Raw genomic sequence first — 11954 nt, forward strand, 5'->3', positions numbered from 1 at the left:
TTTTTAAAAAATTGATACGGTTGCCTCCCCTGCGTGATGGATGGATTTGCTCTATTACTTGAAATTTTAGTTGAGCAATGGTATGACCAGCAGTGATAAAATGGTACGGGATGGGAAGAAGCATATTCTTGCACCTGATGGTAGACTTGTGCTTAGATATCCGGTCCCTTATATGTTGTGTGGTCTCTCCTACATATAGTAGACCACATGGGCACTTAATGATGTATACTACAAATGAGCTGACGCAAGTGTAGTATTCTCGAATATTGAATTTTTTTCCAGTATAGGGATGGTAAAAGACATTACCTTTCTGTACGTTATTACACTGCATACATTGCAGGCAGGGGAAGGTGCCAAATTCAGGATTTGATAGAAAACGTTGTTGTTTTAGAGGACCTGGAGAGCCAATATCAGCTTTGATTAAGATGTCACGAACATTGCGCGGTCTCCTAAAACAAGGTAGGAAAGGTTCCCTAAATGCCTCTACATTAGGGTGGGCTGTTTTTAAAAGGTGCCAATGACGCCTGATGCTGGAATGTATACGATAGGCAAGGGGGTGGTAGTCATGGACGAAGGCAATACGATTAGTGATACTAACTACTCTTTACTTCTGGCCACCATAGCAGCCATTATAGCAGCTTCATTTTCCCATAGGTATCTCCCTTAAATCCCAGTCACTAAGAGCTCACAGTACAACTTATTGGTATGTGCCTCCTTCTCTTGACCTTGTTCTTCACGATTGCTTGCTATTCCCTGTGCCATCATTTATTCTGTGCTATAATGTGAACGATGTCTCAGCATGTTATCCATTTTTCATTTTGAAAACCCATGTAATTTGTTGTATATACCTTCTTTGTCAATTTTTATTTTTGTTATCTTTATTTATATTTCACAGTACATTGATGAAGGTCCTAGACCGAAACGTCTGTATGTATGTACTGCAATTCATTAAAACCACCTTTCTGCATCAGAATCTTTTTGGTGTGTGCCAAGTCTATATAAATTGAAGTTCATGGATTGGGATCCTACTTGTGCACCACCTCCGGTTACCAGGGTTGTGCCAACGGTTTTGTTCTAATATGAAACACTTACTGACACGATCAGGATTACATCATGATTTCATTGACATGTGTCTAGAATTATTGACAGTAGTTCTCACTAAGAATCACTTTCTTTTTGAGGAGACATTTTACTTACAGGCTTAAGGGACCGCAATGGGGTCTAATGTGGCGCCCCCGTACACCAATACCTACATGGCCACCTTTGAGGATGAGGTAGTGTACCCTGATCCCCTTTTTAGAACACACTGTATCACGTGGAATCGATTTATTGATGACGTTTTCTGTATATGGACAGGTCCGTCTGAGACATTGAATGATTTTTTCATCACATTGAATCAAGCTTGGCCTGGTCTCCATTACTATGGATACACATTAGGGTGATGACTATTTTAAAAATTTTGCAAAACGAAAATGAAACCCCTTACATTGGTGGAACAATTCCATACAAATGACATTAGTATCATCAAATTTGTAAAATATTCAAAAAAGTTCCCCCTCTTTTTCATTTCAAAATTTTCAAAAAAAAGATTTTTCGTGTTTTAATTTAAATCTATAAAGAAAATATCTTTCTAAGTTGTAACAAAAAGTGGTATTTTATTCACATCTATAACATTCTGGAATATTTTAAAATATTTTGTAATTTAGTATTATCTTTTAATTTTCAGTGCAAAGCTTCAAGTTTTACGATCAAGAAGTGCAGGACAGGTCATTCAGAAAATGTCTTCTAGAAATTCCAGCAACAGTGTAAAGGCAAACAGGTCTATCTGGACGAGGAATCTGCCCTCCTATTCTCAACATAAAAGGGATCCAAGTATTCCATATGTTGAAAAGCTCTCCAATCTCACGCGGATGCCAACGAACTGCCAAATTCTTGGAAACTTCAGTTTTCTGTTCAACAGCGAGAAAGGCGAAGGCAGAAGAAGAAGGCAATTAAGTGTTTGAAGGCGCACTGGTTGGTCGAGGAGTCATTAATTGACATTCCCAGATCTAACCAAAATGCTGAACGTGCTGTAAAACTGATGGAGGAACTACATGCGCAATCGAAACAAATTGAATCTAAAATTCATAGGAAAAAGTAATTTTTAAACATTTCTTTTGTACATATTGTACTTATAATTAACTGTTTTATACCGTATTTGATAAAAAACGAATAATAAAAGTTGCTTAGTTATTACTATTATCGTTTCAATAATGCAAAATTGCATGTCCTTTTCTGGGGGGAAAAAACAATTTTTGCCTTATTTCATTTGAATGAAAGGGGGAACTTTTTTTAAAAAACAAAAAAAAGCAATACTTATTCTTAAATAACCCATAAAAGTTCCGCCATTGCACATGGTTTCATAAAATTTTTTTTTTTGTCATTACACTAATACACATAAAGTCAGTTTTTTAGACACTATGGTAATGAAATACATGGACGGGACACTGAGTACAGACTTATATGTTAAACCCACGGACCGTAATAGTCTGCTCCATTTTCATAGTTTTCACCCACTGTCCACAAAGATATCTATACCACGTTCTCAGTTCAAAAGACTTGAACGTATTGTCACGGACCCAGTCAGGATTGATGAAAGGAGGAAGGAGATGTTCCAAAAATTCAGGGAAAGAAGTTATCCCTCAGATATAATGAATCAAGCTCTTCAACGATAACCATCATCCAAACAATCTGTTACAGGTCGGATACCTTTTGTTCATACATTTCATCCTTATGTCCATATCCTTCATCACACGATTAGGAAACATTGGAATCTTTTAAGGGAAGCACACCCTGAGGTACCAGAGTTTCAGCAGAACTTCCTACCGTGTTACAAGCGTCCTCGCAACATTCGTGATACACTGATAAAAGCTGACATCGGCTCAGGGCCACGACGCTCCACACAGAGGTTTCTATCACAACCAAGAACCGGCACTTATCCATGTTTACATTGTAATCAATGTAGTAATGTTCTCAAAGGAGATCACTTTTATCATCCACATTCTGGGAAACGATATAAAATCAAGGACTTTGCCACCTGTGATACATCATACGTGGTTTACTTAATCAAGTGCCCATGTGGTCTCCTCTATATTGGTGAGACAACCCAGTCTATAAAAGATTGCATAAGTAAACATAAGTCCACCATTAGATGCAAAAACACATTGTTACCCTTACCCCACCATTTCATCCATGCGGGCCATACGATACCCCAATTAAAGTTTCAAGTTATCGAACAGATTCCACTACCAAGACGAGGAGGTAACCGGATCCAGACCCTGAAGAAGAGGGAAGCCTATTGGATACATGAACTTGAAACCCTCTCCCCTAAGGGTCTCAATAGGGAGTTAGACCTATTGTCCTTTCTTTAAAAATTACTTAGAACAGGGGGGTAATATACAGGGAGTTTCCCCCCCTCTCTTTTTTTATGTGGGTTTATATGTATTTACTGCATTGATGCAACATACCATGTAATGAGGACTTTACTGATATTCGATTGATGGATGATGCACGAATTTGTTTTTGCAGGATATATTCTGGATTGTATTTGACTTATTGGATATGCTGATGTATTCCTACTGAGATGCTTGTGTATATATGTATATATATATTGACATATTGTTTTGTTTTTCACAGAGTCACCACTATTGAATTGACATCATGCAATTTGTCACCTCCTGACACTTCTTCTTGGATCCCCCATCCCCGACCTTTTTATTTTTTTCTTGTTTTCTTTTTTTCTTTTTTCTATTTCACCCACTGCCCTTTGTTCACATCGATATTTGTCCCATATGGATACCGCGGTACTATTCCCTCAATAAACATCATCATTTGAATATCTCTCACTTTTGTATTTGTGCTACATCGTTATATACTTGACAAACAATGGTGGAACGCACCAGCATACTAGTTCCTGTGCATTGTGGAACGCATACAAATTTCAATAGAGCGCGATGTCACTTCTTGTGACACATTTCCAGTTTCGCGCTGGGATCTTTGTCCCGCCCCCAGCCTTCATATAATGGCGACGGTACGCTTTCTCTCTGCCCGTGAACAAGCGGTGGACGCCGTGTTCTCCTGTGGCAGGAGACAACACTATCCACCACCGGTAAGGGACATTGCAATTACTCTCTTAGGATTTGGTCACTTTACCAGTAAAATGCACTGATTGACCCTTTCTTTTCCATATGGACAACACTGGTGTTCAGATGTTTGAGTCTGGTACACGCTGGAGAATCATTATATGGTGTGTATATATAGATATATATTCTCACTGCATTTCTGGTCTGTGTGCCGACCATATAGCGCTGACAACACATTGTGGACTATCATTTCAGGTGATAAGAACAAAGAGAAACACAGATACGATTTGTTGTGCAAAACCACCACATGGTTTGTACACACAGTATAGCTTTTTACTGGAGTCTTGGTCTGTTTGCTGATTGTATAGTGCTGACAATATATTGTGAATTACCATTTTAGGTGCTAAAAGACAAAGGGTAATACAGACATGATTCATTCCAGACGGGATTTATTTTGGCAGCTCCATACATACAGTTATGGCCAAAAATATTGACACCCCTGCAATTTTGTCAGATAATACTCAGTTTCTTCCTGAAAATGATTGCAAACACAAATTCTTAGGTATTATTATCTTCATTTAATTTGTCTTAAATGAAAAAACACAAAAGAGAATGAAGCAAAAAGCAAAACATTGATCATTTCACACAAAACTCCAAAAATGGGCAAGACAAAAGTATTGGCACCCTCAGCCTAATACTTGGTTGCACAACCTTTAGCCAAAATAACTGCGACCAACCTCTTCCGGTAACCATCAATGAGTTTCTTACAATGCTCTGCTGGAATTTTAGACCATTTTTCTTTGGCAAACTGCTCCAGGTCCCTGATATTAGAAGGGTGCCTTCTCCAAACTGCCATTTTTAGATCTCTCCACAAGTGTTCTATGGGATTCAGGTCTGGACTCATTGCTGGCCACCTTAGAAGTCTCCAGTGCTTTCTCTCAAACCATTTTCTAGTGCTTTTTGAAGTGTGTTTTGGGTCATTGTCCTGCTGGAAGACCCATGACCTCTGAGGGAGACCCAGCTTTCTCACACTGGGCCCTACATTATGCTGCAAAATTTGTTGGTAGTCTTCAGACTTCATAATGCCATGCACACGGTCAAGCAGTCCAGTGCCAGAGGCAGCAAAGCAACCCCAAAACATCAGGGAACCTCCGCCATGTTTGACTGTAGGGACCGTGTTCTTTTCTTTGAATGCCTCTTTTTTTCTCCTGTAAACTCTATATTGATGCCTTTGCCCAAGAAGCTCTACTTTTGACTCATCTGACCAGAGAACATTCATCCAAAACGGTTTAGGCTTTTTCAGGTAAGTTTTGGCAAACTCTAGCCTGGCTTTTTTATGTCTCGGGGTAAGAAGTGGGGTCTTCCTGTGTCCCCTACCATACAGTCCCTTTTCATTCAGACGCCGACGAAGAGTACGGGTTGACACTGTTGTACCCTCGGACTGCAGGGCAGCTTGAACTTGTTTGGATGTTAGTCGAGGTTCTTTATCCAAAATCTTGCGCTGAAATCTCTTGTCAATTTTTCTTTTCCGTCCACATCTAGGGAGGTTAGCCACAGTGCCATGGGCTTTAAACTTCTTGATGACACTGCGCACGGTAGACACAGAAACATTCAGGTCTTTGGAGATGGACTTGTAGCCTCGAGATTGCTCATGCTTCCTCACAATTTGGTTTCTCAAGTCCTCAGACATTTCTTTGGTCTTCTTTCTTTTCTCCATGCTCAATGTGGTACACACAAGGACACAGGACAGAGGTTGAGTCAACTTTAATCCATGTCAACTGGCTGCAAGTGTGATTTAGTTATTGCCAACACCTGTTAGGTGCCACAGGTAAGTTACAGGTGCTGTTAATTACACAAATTAGAGAAGCATCACATGATTTTTCAAACTGTGCCAATACTTTTGTCCACCCTCTTTTTTATGTTTGGTGTGAAATTATATCCAATTTGGCTTTAGGACAATTCTTTTTGTGTTTTTTAATTTAAGACAAATTAAATGAAGATAATAATACCTAAGAGTTTGTGTTTGCAATCATTTTCAGGAAGAAACTGAGTATTATCTGACAAAATTGCAGGGGTGTCATTACTTTTGGCTGCAACTGTATATATGATATGTTATTGAATGGGTTTCATAACAAATTAGAAATAATTTGGACATACTAACTCCTATTTCTGCCACATATCATTCAGGTGAACTGACGCCAGTACCTCACGCCACATGAAACACGAATTCTGTGCCCCTGTTTGTTTAACCACAGGTTGGTCACTATATATATAATACGCACTCACATAGACCTTATTACCATCATATAATATATTCTAATACATTCTAGCATTCAACAATGTTCCTGTTTCATGTTAATTTAGGACCCATACTGGATCCTACGTAATTTACTTACGGATCTGTTGGGTCACGAATTATACCTCACTTCTTGAGGTTACCCATTCCTACATAACAAGAGCAGTCGGGTATGTTCTGTATCTCCTTTTCTTTTTGCTTATTTCATTTTCCATTTATCTCTTCATCATTTGTGCACAATTTTTGGAGATTGTTGTTTCTTGATTTGAATCTCTGATATAATATTCATGTTATTTTTTTCGATTGATTTTCATATTATTTATACTATTGCAGCATATTGAAGAAGGTCATATTGTATTGTCCGAAACGTCTATTGTGACTGCGAATAAAATTCATCTACTATTCAAAGTTGGGTGCCAAAAATTTATTTATATATTACTCTGGTGTTGGAACCTTTTTTGTGCACCACTTCAGCTGTGCCACGGTATACATTTATTAAAATTACTCGCTCTCTGTGATGTGACTTCTTGCCTTTTAACTCGGCTTGCCCCCTAACCTGTTCTATTGTCTTCCGTTTCTGGCTTTTCCGCTCCCGACCGGCTCTGATGTCTTAGGCTTCTTTCTGACCATGTGTCTTGCTGTGACCTCTGGTACTTCTTTCCCTCTCTGTTGCTGATCCGGCTTTTCTGACTACTCTTCCGCCACCTAGTGGCTCCTACCTGTTGCTCTGTGGTTTCTCTGTGAGTGTAGCTTTTTTCCTTCACCCGCACCCCCTGCTGGAGGTTTGTATGCTAATGCGCTGCAGCAGGAATTACATTATGACTGACCATATCTTTAGAGGGGTTTATTCATTTTTTTTCCTTGGCTATGGATCTGCTGCACAATCTGGCTGGCCAGATGTCCAGTTTGACGCAGATGATGCAGGAATTGTCGGTGGAACATAGGGCCCCGGTCATTTCCCAGACTCAATTACAGAAAGACTTGACAGAGACAGTTAAGACGGTGCAGGGTACCACCCCCCCATGTTGTCAGCAGGTCTGGTGATTCTGTAGATGTCGCCTTGCACTCTCTTGAACCTTCGTTCATGCTTCCTGACACCTTTGCTGGTGATAACGACAAGTTTTGTTCGTTCAGAGAGGGTTGCAAATTGTTTTCATTGAGATCTCAATCGTCTGGGGATGAGAGACAGCAGGTGGAAATAATTATTTTCTTACTCAGGGAAGGTCTCCAATCTTGGGCTTTCTCATTGTCCCCATCTGCCCCTAAACGGATGTCAGTGGATAGGTTTTTTGAGGCCCTAGAAATTATTTATGATGAACCAGACTGTATCAGGGAGGCAGAGGATACTATCATGGGTCTTGCTCAAGGAAAGATGTTAGCCGAGTGGTATTGCTGGGAGTTTAGCCGATGGTCCCCAGAGGTCTCATGGAACGACTCCGCACTCAGGTGCCAGTTCGGGAGGGCACTGTCTGACCATTTGAAGAATGCTCTGGCTCTCCATCCACCACCTAGTTCTTTGGAGGAGGCTATGACTCAAGCCATCAGGATGGATCGAAGACTAAGAGAGAGGGTTGTCATGCAGCAAGAAGGTCCTTTGCATCTGATTAACCCTGATTCTACGCCCCAGTCAGAACCCATGGAGGTGGGGGTTACCACCGTCAAGGAAAGGGAGAGGAGACGACGACGTGATGGGAAACTCTGCTTCTACTGGGGTAGTCCTGGACACTGGAAAAAGGACTGTCCCTCCTGTCCTCCTACTCCCAAGGTGCTGGGAAACGCCTAAGTCTGGGTAACTGTTGAGGAGGTTGCCCAGACTCTCAGGTACCTTTTTCCTCATCTCTTAAACTGCTGTTGGCAGTAGAACTTTGTGTCAAGAACGGTTATACCTCCACTTCAGTGTTTGTGGATTGTGGGTCATCTCTGAACTTGATTGACTCTGAGTTGGTGGCCAAATGTTAGGGACAGTTAGGTTGGAAACTCCCATTAATATTGTGGCCATTGATAAAACACCCCTCACTAAGAATGTTGTTAAGTTTACCTACAAGGTGTTTCTCCTTAACCCCTTAATGTCCAATGACAGACACAGTCCGTCATCAGACATCTCCCCTGCTTTGATGAGGGCTCCGGCGCTGAGCCCGCATCAAAGCCGGGATATGTCAGCTGTTATGAACAGCTGACATGTGCCCGCAATAGGCGCAAGTGGAATTGCCATCCGCCCACGCCTATTAACTAGTTAAATCCTGCTGTCAAAGCTGACAGCGGGCATTTAAATAGCATTTCTGGCCGCCGGGCCGGAAATAACCTCATCGCCGACCCCAGTCACGTGATCGGGGGTTGACATCATGCTGCCTGGACAACCAGAGGTCTCTATGATCTGCTCATCGCCCATATGTAGCAGAGCCGATCGAGTTGTGCATGCTTCTAGCCTCTTATGGAGGCTATTGAAGCATGCCAAAAGTAAAAAAATGTTTAAAAATAAAAAAAACCTAAAAGTTCAAATCACCCCCCTTTCGCCCCAATCATAATAAAACAGTAAAAAAAAATCCCACATACACATATTCAGAATTGCCTGATCTATCAATAAAAAAAGCATTAACCCGATCTCTAAACGGCATAGCGAGAAAAAATTAAAAACGCCAGAATTATGTTTTTTTGGTTGCCAAGACATTGCTTTAAAATGCAATAACGGGTGATCAAAAGATCGTATCTGCACAAAAGTGGTATCATTAAAAACGTCAGCCTGGCATGGAAAAAATAAGCCCTCACCCGACCCCAGATCATGAAAAATGGAGACGCTACGGGTCTCGGAAAATTGCGCAATTTTTTTTTTTTCTAGCAAACTTTGGAATTTTTTTTCACCACTTAGATAAAAGAGGACATAGACATGTTTGGTGTCTATGAACTCGTAATGTCCTGGAGAATCATAATGGCAGGTCAGATTTAGCATCTAGTGAACCTAGCAAAAAAGCCAAGCAAAAAACAAGTGTGGGATTGCACTTTTTTTGCAATTTCACGCACTTGGAATATTTTTCCCGTTTTCGAGTACATGACATGGTAAAACCAATGGAGTCATTTAAAAGTACAACTCATCCTGCAAAAAATAAGCCCTCACATGGCCATATAGATGGAAAAATAAAAAAGTTATGGCTTTGGAAAGAAGGGGAGGGAAAAATGAAAATGCAAAACCAAAAATACCCTGGTCGTTAAGGCCTCTTTCACACTTCAGTTTTTTGTGTCAGTTAAAATCCGCCTAAAAGGCGGAAAAGCGGATCCGTTCCTAACTGATGTTAACGGATGCCACAGCATCCGTTTTGTGACGGAACCGCAGAATGAAGAATTTTAAAGGAACCTCTGGCCGGGAAGGAGAGAGAATTTTTTTCTTCCACCAGAAATGATTTCAGGGTTAATTTTCTCCCTGACTTCCTTTCTCCGGGCATGCGTAATGGAAAATGCGGATCCAACAACAAAAAAACGTTGCAAGGTCCATCCAAGCATGCCGGCGGATGAAAAAAATTTGGCGGATCCTCACAAAAACGGATCCAACGGATGGCCATCCGTCAAGATCTGCCAGTAATGCAACTCTATGGGGAAAAAAACGGATCCGCAAAAAAAATAGCGGATCCGTTTTTTTCAAAACCTGGCGGATTTTGACTGATGGTCAAAAACGGAAGTGTGAAAGAGGCCTAAGGCGTTAAGGTGGGGTCCTGTCATCAAGAACGTATTACATGTTTTATTATGGACAATCTACCTGCGGGACAGGTGTTGGGGTCTCCCTGGTTACTGTTACATAACCCGATCATTGATTGGGAATCTCGGGGCATTGTTAATTGGGGTCCTAATTGTTCTAAAGGTTGCCTTGTTAACCCCTTTACCCCCAAGGATGTTTTTCACGTTAATGACCAGGCCAATTTTTACAATTCTGACCACTGTCCCTTAATGAGGTAATAACTCTGGAATGCTTCCATGGATCCTGGTGATTATGACATTGTTTTCTCGCGACATATTGTACTACATGTTAGTGGTAATATTTCTTTGATATAACTTGCATTTATTTGTGAACAAAATGGAAATTTGGCGAAAATTTTGAAAATTTCGCAATTTTCCAAATTTGAATTTTTATGCCCTTAAATCACAGAGGTCTGGCACAAACAAAAATTAATAAGTAACATTTCCCACATGTTTACTTTACATCAGCACAATTTTGGAACAAAAATTTCTTTTTTTAGGATGTTATAAGGGTTAAAAGTTGACCAGCGATTTCTCATTTTTCCAACACCATTTTTTTTAGGGACCAACATTTGAAGTCACTTTGAGGGGTCTATATGATAGAAAATACCCAAAAGTGACACTATTCTATACACTGCACCCCTAAAGGTGCTCAAAACCACATTTAAGAAGTTTATTAACCCTTCAGGTGCTTCACAGGATTTTTTTGAATGTTTAAAAAAATGAACATTTAAATTTTCTTCACAAAAAAATTGCTTCAGGTCCAATTTTTTTTATTTTACCAAGGGTAACAGGAGAAATTGGACAGCAAAAATTATTGTGCACTTAGTCTTCAGGACGCTGATACCTGATATGTGGGGGGACCACTGTTTCGGCGCATGGCAGAGTTCGGAAGGGAAAGAGCGCTGTTTGACTTTTTCAATGCAAAATTGGCTGGAATTAAGATCAGACGCCATGTCACGTTTGGAGAGTCCCTGATGTGCCTAAGCAGTGGAAACCCCCCCACAAGTGACCCCATTTTGGAAACTAGACCCCCCAAGGAACTTATCTAGATATGTGGTGAGAACTTTGAACCCCCAAGGGCTTCACAGAAGTTTATAACGTACAGCCGTACAATTAAATAATCATATTATTTCCACAAAAATGATCTTTTCACCCCCAATTTTTAGTTTCCCAAGTGTAACAGGACCCCAAAAGTTATTGTGCAATGTGTCCTGAGTACAATGATACCCCATATGTGGGGGTAAACCACTATTTGGGCGCAAGGCAGAGCTCGGAAGGGAAGCAGTGCCATTTGACTTTTTTGGCTGGAATTGAGATCGGACGCCATGCCGTGTTTGGAAAGCCCCTGATGTGCCTAAACTGTGGATACCCCCCACAAATGACACCATTTTGGAAAATAGACCCCCCAAGGAACTTATCTAGATGTGTGGTGAGAACTTTGAACCCCCATGGGCTTCACCGAAGTTTTTAACATTCAGCCGTACAATTAAAAAATCATATTTTTTCCCACAAAAATGATCTTTTTACTCCCAATTTTTATTTTCCCAAGGGTAACAGGACCCCAAAAGTTATTGTGCAATTTGTCCTGAGTACGCTGATACCCCATATGTGGGGGTAAACCACTATTTTGGCACATCGCAGAGCTCGGAGGGGAAGCAGCGCCATTTGACTTTTTGGGCTGGAATTGAGATTGGACGCCATGTCATGTTTGAAGAGCCCCTGATGTGCCTAAATAGTGGAAACACCCCACAAATGACACCATTTTGGAAACTAGACCCCCCCAAGGAACTTATCTAGATGTGTGGTGA

This window comes from Dendrobates tinctorius, unplaced genomic scaffold (assembly GCF_039654945.1).
Source record: "Dendrobates tinctorius isolate UK_male_01 unplaced genomic scaffold, ASM3965494v1 ptg000028l, whole genome shotgun sequence".
In the NCBI taxonomy this organism is placed as follows: domain Eukaryota; kingdom Metazoa; phylum Chordata; class Amphibia; order Anura; family Dendrobatidae; genus Dendrobates; species Dendrobates tinctorius.